Source organism: Ambystoma mexicanum, chromosome 14 (assembly GCF_040938575.1).
Source record: "Ambystoma mexicanum isolate Mex_15411 chromosome 14, UKY_AmexF1_1, whole genome shotgun sequence".
NCBI lineage: Eukaryota > Metazoa > Chordata > Amphibia > Caudata > Ambystomatidae > Ambystoma > Ambystoma mexicanum.
In genome coordinates, this window is record NC_090940.1 from 364,635,803 (window position 1) to 364,648,915 (window position 13,113).

The window sequence follows — 13,113 nt, forward strand, 5'->3', positions numbered from 1 at the left end:
ACCGTCTTGGGGAATAAAAACACCCTAGAAGTTAGGCTGTAGCTGCTGACTTGAATTGAAAATGAAATGTAGACCGGACTGCAAGGATGTCAGTGTTGAAATCCCTCGAGGAGTGACATGGAAGGAATTAAGCAGGTAACACCAGCAAAAGGCAGAAAAGAACATAGAGGAGAAAATAAGGAAGAGATGCCAGAAAAAGGGAAAAAAACTGGAGAATACTGAGCCAGAAGAAGATGAGAAAAGGAAACTGCAAGCTAACAGGGCGACACGGGGCCCCATGACCAAGGAAGGAGAAAGACACAAGGAACACAGGTTAAGGAGCGTCAACTGCAACGAAACAAGAAGTAAAGCATCCGCTTAACGTTTCGAGGCACCTTCAGATTTAGAACTGCCTTCTGCTTCTGCTGTCAATGCTGGTGAAAGGAGGCAACCATATTGAGGGAGGGCTAGACTGAGCCATGCAGATTGTACTGTAGTGCCTGCCGGTCACTATCATGATGGAAGTAGTGTATAGCACGAACAGTGCTTTTTCCAATTAGACGAAAAGGACCAGTCTGAATGTGAGCGCTTCATGACAGTATTCCCCCACCACGGCATGCAAGGTCTGAGCATCCAAGGATGTCTCCTGTGAAATCTTTGCAAGAATATAGGTGCGTGAACAGTGGAAGCCGGCTACCACAAACGATCTGCGAGCCCATAACCATTCCAGTCAATGAGGTATTGAAGTCGTCCTCGAAAATAACGGGACTCACAGATTGCAGCAATCTCATACTCAGGTCCTTGTGCAGTGTCCACTGGTGGAAGGGATTTTAGAGTGGCTCTTTTGAAATGATCTTGGCTATGTGGTTTGAGTTGTGAAACATGAAAGACTGGATGAATTTGGTTACAAGAGGGCGAAACTTCAAATGATAAGCTACAGGTCCAATGATGCAGGAGATCTCAAATGGTCTGAAGTGCAGAGCTAGTTTCGGAGGTGTCAGATGTCTAGGAAGTAACTTAGAAGATAGCCAGACTCTTTTGCCCACAGAGTAGGAAGGTGCTGGAGCCTTTTTCCTGTCCGCTTATCTCTTGATGTTAGACCTGGTATGTTTTAATGTCAAGAGGGTAGCTGCATGGCGATTCTTGATGTCACCGATGAGAGTGTTGATAGCAGACAGTTATCTGATTCACTATCTGGACTGTGGGCGCAGCAACTGGATGAAAGGCACCAGAAAATTAGAATTGACTAACCCCAATTGAGGTATGTAAGGTGTTATTGTAGGCGAACTCTGCAAATGGCAAGAGTTCGCTTCAGTTGTATTGCGTGAAATGAAACAATGAAGATACTGCTCTAGAGACTGATTGACCCTCTAAGTCTGACCGTTGGTCTGCGGATGATACCCAGATGAGAGAGCCCTTTCAATTCCCAATAGCCTGCACAGACCGTAAGCTGTTGCACTTGTTCCATTTGGAAGTTTTTTTTTTTTTTTGTTTTTTTTTACAGGGCGTCACTTACTATCAAAGATGTAAGCACTGACCTGGTTGGCAATGCCATCGCTGCTGATGTATGCGCAAACAATGCAAAAGACTCTCGAGACTCTAATTGATACGGAAGTCTGGAGAACCTTCTGGGATGCCAGCTAGGGAAAATCCATCTTCAGGAATAAAAAAACCCTTGGTGTGAGGGTGCAGCTGCAGACTTGAATGGAAGATGAAATGAAGACCAGACTACAATGATGTCAGTGTTGAAATCCCTTGAGGAGTGACACAGAGGGAATTAAGCAGGTAGCACCAGCAAAAGGCTGAAAACAACATGGAGGGGAAAGTAAGGAAGAGATGCCAGAAAAAGGGGAGACAACTGGAGAATACAGAGCCAGAAGAAGATGAGAAAAGGAAACTGTGAGTGAACGGCCTGACACAGGCCATGTATCCAAGGAAGGAGAAAGACACAAGGAACACAGGTTAAGGAGTGTCAATTGCAACGAAACAAGAAGCGAGGCATCCACTTACAGTTTTGAGGCTCCTTAAGAGTCGGAACGGCCTTCTGCTTCGGCTGTCGAAGCCAGTGACAGGAGGCCACCAACTTGAGGGAAGACTAGAACCACTGTGCAGATCGTACTGTAGGGCCTGCCTGCCGCCATCTTGAGGGAAGTAGTGTATAGCATGGATGGTGCTTTTTCCAACAATACCAAAAGGACCAGTTTGAACACAGGCCTTTCCTGGCATTCTTCATTGCAGGCTTTGGGTAGCAGTTTCAGTATTGTAATTGGACCACCCAGTCCACCCACTACAGGTCATGCCGCCACTGTGCATGCTCTCCTTCTTCGTTAGGCCGACTACCAGGAAAATAACAAGGAGCTTTCTAGGTTCTCAGTGATGATAAAATGCTGTTGGGCCGGGGCTAACTGCCGCTCTGTTCTGGTCTCGACTGTATACTTGCACATCGACAACCAAGCTTTGTTCAAATAACTCTCGCCGTTCTGCCTCCATGAGGAACACTAAGTTTGGTTTCTGCTCCTAACTCTCATACGGACCTTGCCTGGGCCGTGCTTCAAAAAACCATGTGCATTCTCCCGCACCGCACCCTCAACACTGGGTTTCTTCCTTTGGTGGAACACTTGGACTCGTCTTTCAAGACGTTCCACGTCTGCTTCCGCCTCAGCCTCCATCTCTCCAGGTATCTTTTCATCTTTTAATGTCTCAAGCCCTTGATCGTCTTGCTCGGACTCCGCCACTATCTCTGGCTCTAACTCTCGTTCACATTCTTGTTCTCGTCATTTGTTTTTAGTGGCTTCATCTAGCGGGGCCAGTGCTAACGTAACATCAGTTCGATTAGCCACAGCTGGAGGAACATCTTTCTTGTGTTGTTGTTTCATATTCAAGTTCTTTCTTGTCTCTGCCTTTGTCCTTTTAAGAGTTATTTGGGTTTATACAACAACACATAGTTTCAGATGTAACTTCAAATTATGGCAATGTAGCAACTGCCACTAGTGTATGGGGTTGGGGATCGTCTCCAACTAGTGTCCCTCTCCCTAGGAGCAGAGTCCCTCCGCATGAGGTCCTCCTGTATTTTACCACCCCTATGGGGACTTTTGGATAGTGACCGCACCACCCTAGCCTCATGAAATGGGTCTTCCCCCTGAGGAAAAGTCACGCTATCTGAAGGATCATCAAACATTGCACTCATACAAGACCTATTATTATGTGTGATAAAATGAGGCTTTAGCAATTTCATCTTTAAATCAATACAATTCTGGCATATCAATACAATATGGTCCAGGTCTTCATCAAAAGCAAGACCATAAGAACACTTCTTGTCTGGACTCAACCATTTCATTCGAGCCTTGAAGGGGTCAACATTTAAACAATAAAATCTTCTACACTCTGGTGATTTGGTGTCACCTAAATTACCTTTAAAAACCAAGTGAACGTGTAGCATATAGTAATTCTTCATGGAAGATATCTATTCGTATGGAATATTAAATCTTGGCACTCAAGTTGAAAAGCTTTGTGTTAACTTAAGCTGCTTTTAGGTGCATGTTTTTTTTAAATATTGACACACCCACAACCCCCAATTTTTGAAAGTGTGCTGCCTGCAAAATACTAACAACACGTGTCCTTGTATGTCAATGCTTCATTCTCTGCTAGTGCGTGGTTTCCATTTGGGTTCTTATGAAAACCGAGTTGCTATTTAAAAAAAACCTGCAAGCCTAGACTAATCTTGCACTGTTATGCTACAAACTACTAATTCCAATAATTGAATCACCCCATGGAAGAGCCACGTCACTTTCCTTAAAAACTGTTTTCAACAGCCGCCAGGGGAGAATAGTAACAATATTCCCAGGTATCACTGCCATACAGAATTGTAGGATGCACCTTGGACTCCAGGCACTTTTTAACATGTATTGAGTCTTCATACACACAATAAAATCCAACAAGCCCATTGCACCCAAGTGAGGCTCTCTTGGCAATCATCCTAATGTGTGCGAGCCAGCTGCCATTCTAAAAGAATAATAAACCCAAATATGGGTATGAACTGACCACTTCAATCATGACATCATTAAGGTACCAAGATGAGGGGTTGTCCCATTGACAAAGGGCCTCATTACGACCCTGGCAGAGTGGGTTTACGCCAGCGGTATTCGCGGCGGACCCGTCCGCCCTACTACGAGTTCCCGTAGCGCCATGGAGCGTTTTCCGCCTGGTTTTTCCGGGCGGAGAAATCCATGGCGCTACGGGACCTTGTTGTTAATTACGCCACCGTATTTTACGGTGGCGTAATTAACGCCTTCCCCACTCCCATTATACCCTATGGGGCAAAAATGGGAATGGGGAAGGGTAAAATGGGGAATGGGGATTCACCGCCCCGCCAAGGTCGGAATGGGGCGGTAAATCCGCCAACCCCCATGGCGCTATCGGCAGCTTTCCGCCGTGCTTGATGGTGCATATTGCACCACGATTTCCACCAGGGTCGTAATGAGGCCCAAAGACTATAATATTTGTCTTAGTTAAATTCAACTCTAGACTGCGGTTGCTAAAAAATCTTTTAGCCTAAACTAGACATTGCTGTAGGCCACCTGATAAGTCAGTGAAAGCAGCATCATCAGCATATAACAGGGCACTATAAAAAGTGGCAAACAAGGAAGGAATGTTGATTCTGGCTAAAGACTTAGAAGGGGTTCCATGTCATTTACTTCGATCTAATTACTTCGAAAATACTTTGAACAAATATAAGACGTTTTGGGTAAAGGGGTAAAGAGGGGGTGAGGAGGGGCTTGGGGTAGGGGTAGTAGCATAGAGGAATGGGGGAATGAGGGACCCCCCATAACTTCAATAAAAATAAAACAATTACAATGGTGTAGTAATTACTTTGAAGTAAAATACTTCAACGTAATTACTGGCATTGGAACTATGGGATACCCTTAAAAGAATTAAAGTCAGAAAGGAAAACACTAAACAATATAGGGGCTAATGGGCAGGCCTGTCTAACACTCTAATCAGGTGGAACATCAGGAGAATCGATATCATTCCCGAGGCAATAAACAGCTGTTTTGTTTCAGCATACATCAAGTGAATCAATTGTACCAGACCTCGTGGCTCCTTAATATTATGCAATGTTCACCAGAGAACATTCCAAACGTGGGAATCGAAAGCTTTTACTAAGTCTAAAAAGCTCACATATAAGCAACCTTGTCTGACCCTCATTTATTTCTCAATGATAGAAAATTGTTATTTAGCATGCTGAAACATTTCCTAGAGCCTGCTTGACAATCTGACACAATCTCATTGAAAGTGGCCTTAACATCAGGAATCTCGCACAAATCTTAATTGAAACATCTAAAAGTGAAATTCGATAAACGATATATAGGCTAGATATATAGGCTTTTTAAATAGTTGGACAATAAGGCTCTGTGTCCAAGAACTGGGTCGGGTATGTGTTGAACAGTTGCATTACAAACATGTTCCAACAAAGAAGTGCACCCCTCAGGGAACTAGCTAAACAAATACAGCCTTAAACCATTAGCACCAGAAACATTACACGTTTTTTTAACACATCTTTTTGTTGGCATTTCATAGATCATGGTACAATATAATACAATATAACATTTGGGGGGCTGGGATTGTTGCATCTTTTAGTTGCTAGTACCCTTTCCCGTATGGAATGTGTGCTCTTGCTCGTAGTTCAACTTCAATCCATTGTCACCCCATCGACCGTCCTTCGGCCACAATCCCGTGCCCCATAGTCATCTTCCGTAACTGAGCTGTTAGCCCCAACTTAACACCCCGTTCCCCCCATCCCCGGAACTCTGTGGCACTTAACATTGTGCTTGGATGTATTAGACCTCCGGGCGGATTGGGGCGTGGTTCTGTGCCCCGATTTTTTGCATGTTTATATGTGAGTCCCCGTTCCTCCCTCTCTCCTCTTAGGTGTACATGTCTGTGAGTGCGCAGATTTTTTTACCATGGAGGGATTGTATGTCTGTCTTCTAGCCAGCGCCGATAGCTCCAATTTGCAAGTTTTAGATAGTAGTTCTGTGCGTTTGTGGATTGAGGGGGTGGGGTCTTAGACTTCCAGCGGGTGATCAGTAATTTTCTAGCGGTGAATAGTATTATCCCTATAAGCTTGCGGGTTAGAGAGTCCTTGTGTCAGTCATCCGACTCTGCCCCCAACAGCATCACCTCGGGAGTGAATGCGACAGTGGCCCCATTGATGCTGCCTATCTGTCTGTGGACACCCCACCAATATTGAGAGAGTATGGCGCAGTTCCATAGTATCTGGCCCATCGTGCCTAATGATCCGCACTCCCTCCAGCAATTATTAGATTGAGCAATTCCCATCTGGTATAGTGTTGTAGGGGTGTAACAAAGTCGTGGTGGATATTAGGGGAATGGTTGCGTAGTATTCCAGAATGGCCGATACCTCGATTTGAGTGCCTAGGTCCTCGGACCAGGTGCGCGCCAGTGTGCGGTTTGTGCTAGGTTGTTTGGCATCGCCATTTGGTAGAAGGTGCGTAGGTGTGGGAATGTACCTAGGCGGTGTTCCATTTCCATCTCACAGGGGGCCAGGGTCGATGGCTGAGGTGTTGGTGTAGTGTGTTCAACCGTGTTGTGTGATACGTGAGCCATTCGGTTGTATTCGCTTGTATTCAGTCGTAGCCTGGAGTGTGCATCTTGAAACGTCTACAGGCGTCCCTACTCACATATGTCCATTAATCATACGCTGGCCCATTCTAGGCCTTGTTTGCAGTGTATTTTTTGTGTTTGCCCGTATGATAGGATTGCACTGATGCTGGACCATGGTGGGGCATACCTGATTTGGACCCCTTGTGTCGACCCATTGGGTTAAGGTGTGCCCGATAATTGGGTGTTTCTTTAATCGTGTGGGGAGTTTGCTTGGGGGGGTGGCCATGATTTCTACAGGGTTCAGTGGTTTCATCAATTTGATCTCCATTGCCCTCCAGCTGAACTCATCTGATGTGTCTAACCACCGCTTTGTCCAACAGACCTGTGCTGCTAAGTAGTAGGCCCTTAGGGAGGGGGCTGCAAGGCCTCCATTTGATTTAGCGGCCTGGAGGACCAGCAGGGAAATTCTCACCTTCTTCCCTTTCCAGATAAACTTAGCAATAGCTCTATCTAGTTCTTTCAAGGAGTCGGAAGACGGGCTGATTGGGATCATCGTCGCGATATGTGTGAGCTTGAGGAGCGAGTTCATTTTAAGGGCATTTATCCATCCAGTGAGGGAGAAGGTTAGCGTGTCCCATCGTTTTAGGTCAAGGCATATACGCGAAATTTTGCTGGGGTAATTTAGATCTCTGATGCTGTCCAGAGTGGTGCTGATATTAATTCCTAGGTACTTAATGTGGTGCATTTGTAGGGAAAAGGGGGCTATTCCTCCTGGGTCCCATTGGATATCTGGGTGGAGTGGCATGACCTCTGATTTGTTCCAATTGATTATATAGCCCGCCATTGGACCTATTTCCAGAAGGAGCGTTCTGATGTACCTACGGGATGAACGACCATTGCTGACATAGAGTAACATGTCATCTGCGTAGAGAGAGACGTCGTGTTCGTCTCCGCCCTGTGTGATGCCCATTTACCCCTTTTCTGCTCGGAGTTTGATCGCTATTGGCTCAATGGATAAAGCGTATAGCAGTGCCGAGAGCAGGCATCCTCGGCGTGTGCCTGATCGCAGCTCGAATGCCGCGGAGGTAATACCATTGGTGACGACAGCCGCGGTGGGGCCTGTGTACAGTAGTCTAATCAGTTTGACCAAGTGAGGCGGAAGCCATATAGTGGTAGTACTTTAAAGATGAAATCCCACTGCACTTTGTCAAAGGCTTTTCTGCGTCAACAGCCAGTTTTAGATCTTCTGGGTCTGTGTCTCCCGTTACTAATTGTAGCAGTCTTCTAATATTGTCGCTCGAGTATCTATTGCAGATGAATCCCATTTGATCTTTGTGGAGGACATTTGGGAGACTATTTTCAATCCATCTGGCTAGACACTTTGCCAGTATCTTGGCATCTGCATTTATGAAAGAAATTGGCCTATAGGATCCGCATAATTCGGGATCCTGCCCTTCCTTATGAAAGACCACTATGGTTGCGGATCGCATTGATTGGGGTAGACGTCCCAGAGCGATTACTTCGTTAAATAGTTCCTCTAGTGTGGTGATGGCGCTTGTTATTTTTGCTGCAGTGATGCGTGCTTCGAGAGCGGGTATATGGTCCAGGCGGATTTTTGGAATCTGTATGGAGTCTAGGAAGAGATCAATGTCTGGGGTCTCGGATGCTTCAGTGGCCGTGTATAGCTCTCTGTAAAACTCTGAAAACTGGGCGTTAATTGGATTGTCCCCCACTAATGGTTTCCCCTCTTTATCTTGTATTGTGATTATGGCTTGTGCGGCTTGTCGCTGCTTTAGGGCGAGGGCCATTGTCCTCAGGGGCTTGTCGCTTTCTCAGGAATATGATTGGGACCAGCTAGTGTAGGATTTTTGTGCTATGTCGGTGGTAATCTGTTGGCGTGGAGTTTATTCAGTTGAAGTTTTAGGTGCTTGTCTCTAGTTTATTTGTGGGCCCCCTCGGATTTACTCAGTTGAGCTGTTAGGTGGGCAATTTCCTCCCCCCAGGTCTTGCGCTTATGTGCCCAGCGCGAGATACACTGTCCCCTTATGTAGGCCTTCTATGCATCCCAGCATTTATGGGTTTCTGTAGTCTTGTACCAGGATGGATTCACAGAATCGATCGGAGTCACATGCCAGATGCTCCAGGAGGTCTGGGTAGTGGAGCATGCAGAGGTTTAGTCTCCAAGTGGGAGGCTTGCACGGAGTGTCTGGGAGGGTGATGCGTAGAAGGACTGGGGCATGGTCTGAGAGGGTTGTCGGGAGGATCTTGCATTCCTCTACCAAGTGGAGTGTGTTTGCTGGGGTCAGCCAGTAATCAAGCTGGGAGTAGGTATCATGTGGATGGGAGTAGAATGTGTAGTCTTTTTCTTGTTTGTATCTCTCCCTCCATATGTCTGTCAGCCGAAGGTCTTGCATTTGGGTCTTGAGGGTTATATGTTTCTTCAGTGTAGTGGGGCATCTATGGGCAGTACCCTGTCAGTCCAGTGTGGGATCCAGGGTAATGTTGAAATTGCCCCCTATGAGCGTTATGTTGCCCAAGTATTGTGCGCATGATGCAAGCGTATCAGTGAAGAAGGAAGAGGTGTCTGAGGTGGGGGCATATACATTTAGTAGTGTGATGGGGTGGTGGTGCAAGAGTCCCCGGATTAGGATATATCTGCCTTCTTTGTCCGCAACTGTGTTTTGGACCTGGAATGGGACCCGCTTGTTGATGAGAATAGATGCCCCTCTTTTTCCCTAATGAGGGGAAGGATATGCTGTGCCAACCCATCCCCATTGCAGTTTCCCAGATTCTAGGGCACCAAGATGGGTTCCTTTGAGGAGGATTATGTCCCGCCGGAGATCCCGCATGTTGTTGAGTAGTCGTCTGCGCTTGATGGGGTGGCCAGGCCTTGGATATTAAGTGTTAGTAGGGTGATATTCGAGGCCATTGTGTGTGTGTGTTTCAGCGTCTATGCTATTGAGAGATTGTAACTACACTGATGTTTTTGCCCCCTTTATGGGAGTGTGGATCTGCCACTTTTGTTCGGTGTTGGGAGCATGCAACTCAGTTTGGCTCCGAACTGAGCCTTCAACTAACCTTAAACAACCAACATGATTAACAAGGAAAGAACGTTGGGTAGGTCTAACTAGTCGCCTATACACAACATATGGCAAATTTGCCGGGGCAAGAGGTATGGGGGGACCGGAGTTCCCTGCATCCCCTGTCTCCTCATGCCACACATACTACTGGGTGCCTTTTGCCGCTAAATGTTCAAGACGAGGCAGCAGCATGCCCCGAGGCATCGGGATGGTTGTTGCGGTATGAGTGTCGGGTGCGCTTGATCTTCTTAAGGAGGAACGTCTGATGCGTCAAACGTAAGGATCCATAGGTGATAGCCAGTTCGAGTTGTCCTTTGGGCCTGGGTGAGTTATCATTTTCTGAGGATGTTTTGCAGCTTTTGCTGAAGCCAATTGCTTTCAGTGTTTTGGCCCCCAGCCTTTCGGGCATCAGTAGTTTTTGTGCCACTTCTCTCTTGCATGTGATCTGTCTGAGTTGGGGGGGGGGGTGTTGGTTGGGGTGCTGGGTCTCTGGTGCTGTTTGTTGAAAGTCTGTGGTGACCATGTCATGTTGTTGGAGGAAGTATCATGCAGCCTCCGGGTCCTCGAAGCTGTGCCATTGTTTGTCGTGCTGGAAACACTAAGTCGCAGGGGACATCTTGATTCTTCAGCGCTTTGAAGATCGGGTTGAATTTCCTGCGTCTCTGGAAGACCTCTAACGAGTAATCATTATATATGCGGATGTCCGCTGTTCCTACTTTGATGGGACCGGCCGCCCTTGTTAGGCAGAAACCTGTGCAGTTCCCTCTGGGACCACTGCAAAAGATTTAGGACTACAGGTGTTTGGCAGTAAACCCACTTGGTAGCAGTCTATACCACACAGATTCACTTGGTAGCTGTGGCTGAGCAGTCAGACTTCCCTCAAGAAGAGTTAGGCAGTATGTGGAGTATACAATATAGGGCAATTTACACAGTAGAACAAGCAAACACGGAACAAGGCTTCGGTGTAAAGATATAAAGGTATTTATTTATAACAACACATCTATGGAAAACACTCTGGCACTAATACGGCAAATAACTTCAATCACAATTACTATACAAAGAAAAAGATCAATCCCCCTAACAATAGTTCAACAACTCTAACTTCACCGGCATCACTTATTTGCAGACAGAGGTGTATGCTTTAACCTAGATGGCACTCTAGTATTCGTTAGGACGGGAGAGAAAAATAAGGCAGAATATGAAATCAACTCGGTACCACTACTTTACGGACAAATGCAAGGCAAGTAAGGCAGGGTCTACTGCAGATCACAAAGTTCAGAGGCCAGACCCACTCGGAGAGAGGCAAGGCGATATGTCCCAAAAAGTGTCTCAGTGGAAATGCGTTTCGAGTCTTTATCGCAAATTGTTATGGAACGGTTGGACCAGTTCAGAACAGAAAGTTAAAGAACGCTTGGAGGCGACCCAATGGAAAGGCGAGGATTAAGACACCTCACTCTATCCGGCACAAAGGGAAGCCAGGCGGACACGGTACCTTGTTTGTGGAGAGACAGCTCTGGCGGGGGCAGTTGTTCCTGGTGGTGGATGCACGTCGGGTCTTTGCCAAGAGAAGAGATGATCTCGTCGTCGAAGGAAAGTTGAAGATCGTTGCACCACCAGGGAAGAGACCAGCCGCGGAGTGCTCCGTCACAAGGCACCACCTTTTGGTTGCGGTACAGGCGTAGTGGCTATCCGGTTGCCGAGGTGCTCTGCACGGGCAATTCGACCACTGCGTCCTGGAGCGAAGAAAAAGCAAAGGCAACTGGTTGTTCCCGCCAGTCAGGGGAAGAGACTCTCCGGCAGGGAGATCTCCTCTGTCGTCGGGAAGTGGTGAGTCGGTTCAGCACGGCTCCACCGGAGGTGTCGTCGTTGCAGGTCGGCTTAGCTTTACCCTCGTCGGATTCTTAGGTCCTGTGGCGACTTCTGAAGATCCAGTCCCAAAAGCCCTGCTTTTATGCAGAAAACCCCCATTCATTTAGCCTAGCTGTCACTCAAAACACGCTAAGTGGTGAACGGGGCGGCTCACCACTTGGGCCAATCACACCAGAGTGCGACTGGAGTTGGCAAGGCAACTCAGTCCAGGGTGCCTAAACCCCCTCCCACACCCTTGTGGTAACCCAGACAGAATGGCACCATGTTGGAGGGTCTCTGTACAGAAGCCCGCCGAAAGTGGAACAAAGGGCTCAACCTTTGGTTTAGGAGTCACAGAGACGAACACAGACGCCATTTTAAAAACCGAGTTCTGGCAGAAAATACCATCCGATAGACTTATTTAAGATAAGTAAACCGGTGGTTTGTTAGAGATTAACGGGAAAAAGGTATTAATCTCTAACAATGGGAAGAATCCCATAGGGTTATATTCAGGGTCGAATATAACAAGTAGTTTCCACTGCCACCAGCCACAACTCGACGAGGGGGGACGGGACAGTGCCCCCTCGAATAACACACCCAGGAGTAATCGAATTACGCTTACTAGTACGTCCACAATAGGATGGTTTGTACTAGTTCTGTTAGTAAATTTAGGTCTAGTAAAGCCAATGGTGACTTTACATGCCCAGGGAGACAGTAGTCAGTCCCCGGGTACAGAGTCTATGATGGAGGTCCGCTAGGACGCCCCAGTGTTACGGCACGGAGGGTGCGGTGTAACACACATAGAAAAACATATGAGACATTATGGAGTAAAAGACCCCATAGCCCATAGAACACATTGACATTCAAAGGAATTACACACATTCATGTCCTAGAGTGGGAGAAAAAGAGTCTCACTCTTGACAGGATGGAAAAAACAAACTCCAGAAATCCAGCAAAGCTGCTGGGGGACTCACTAGGTTAGGAAATTCAGCCTAAACAGAGAATTCTCCCTAACACTCCCCCCCACCAGACTAAGGGACAGGAGGATTTAATCCACTCCTGGATGAATCTCATACCTCTAGTCGATGACATACATCCTAGAGAGACCATCAGCATTTTGGTGGTGACACCCTGACCTGTGCTCAATGGTGAAATCAAACCCTTGCAGGCAGATCGACCATCTCAATAGTTTCGGGTTTTCCCCTTTCATTTGCATTAACCATCTCAAGGGTTGGTGGTCAGTCTGAATGACAAATGTAGAACCATACAAGTATGGCCTAAACTTCTTCAGAGCCCACACGATAGCAAAGCACTCTCTTTCGATTGTGGCCCACCTTGTTTCAGGATCCTTCAGCTTGCGGCTGATGAAGCAAACGGGGTGCTCCCTACCTTTCCCATCCAGTTGACTGAGTACGGCACCTATTCCTACATTTGAAGCACAATGAAGTGTTGGCGGTAATCATGAGCTATGAGTACTGGGGCTTGGCAAAGAGCCTTTTTCAGGTTTTCAAAAGCCTGATTGCACTCCTCGTTCCATCTAACCTTTTTAGGAAATTTGGGCGAGGAGATGACATTCAGTGGA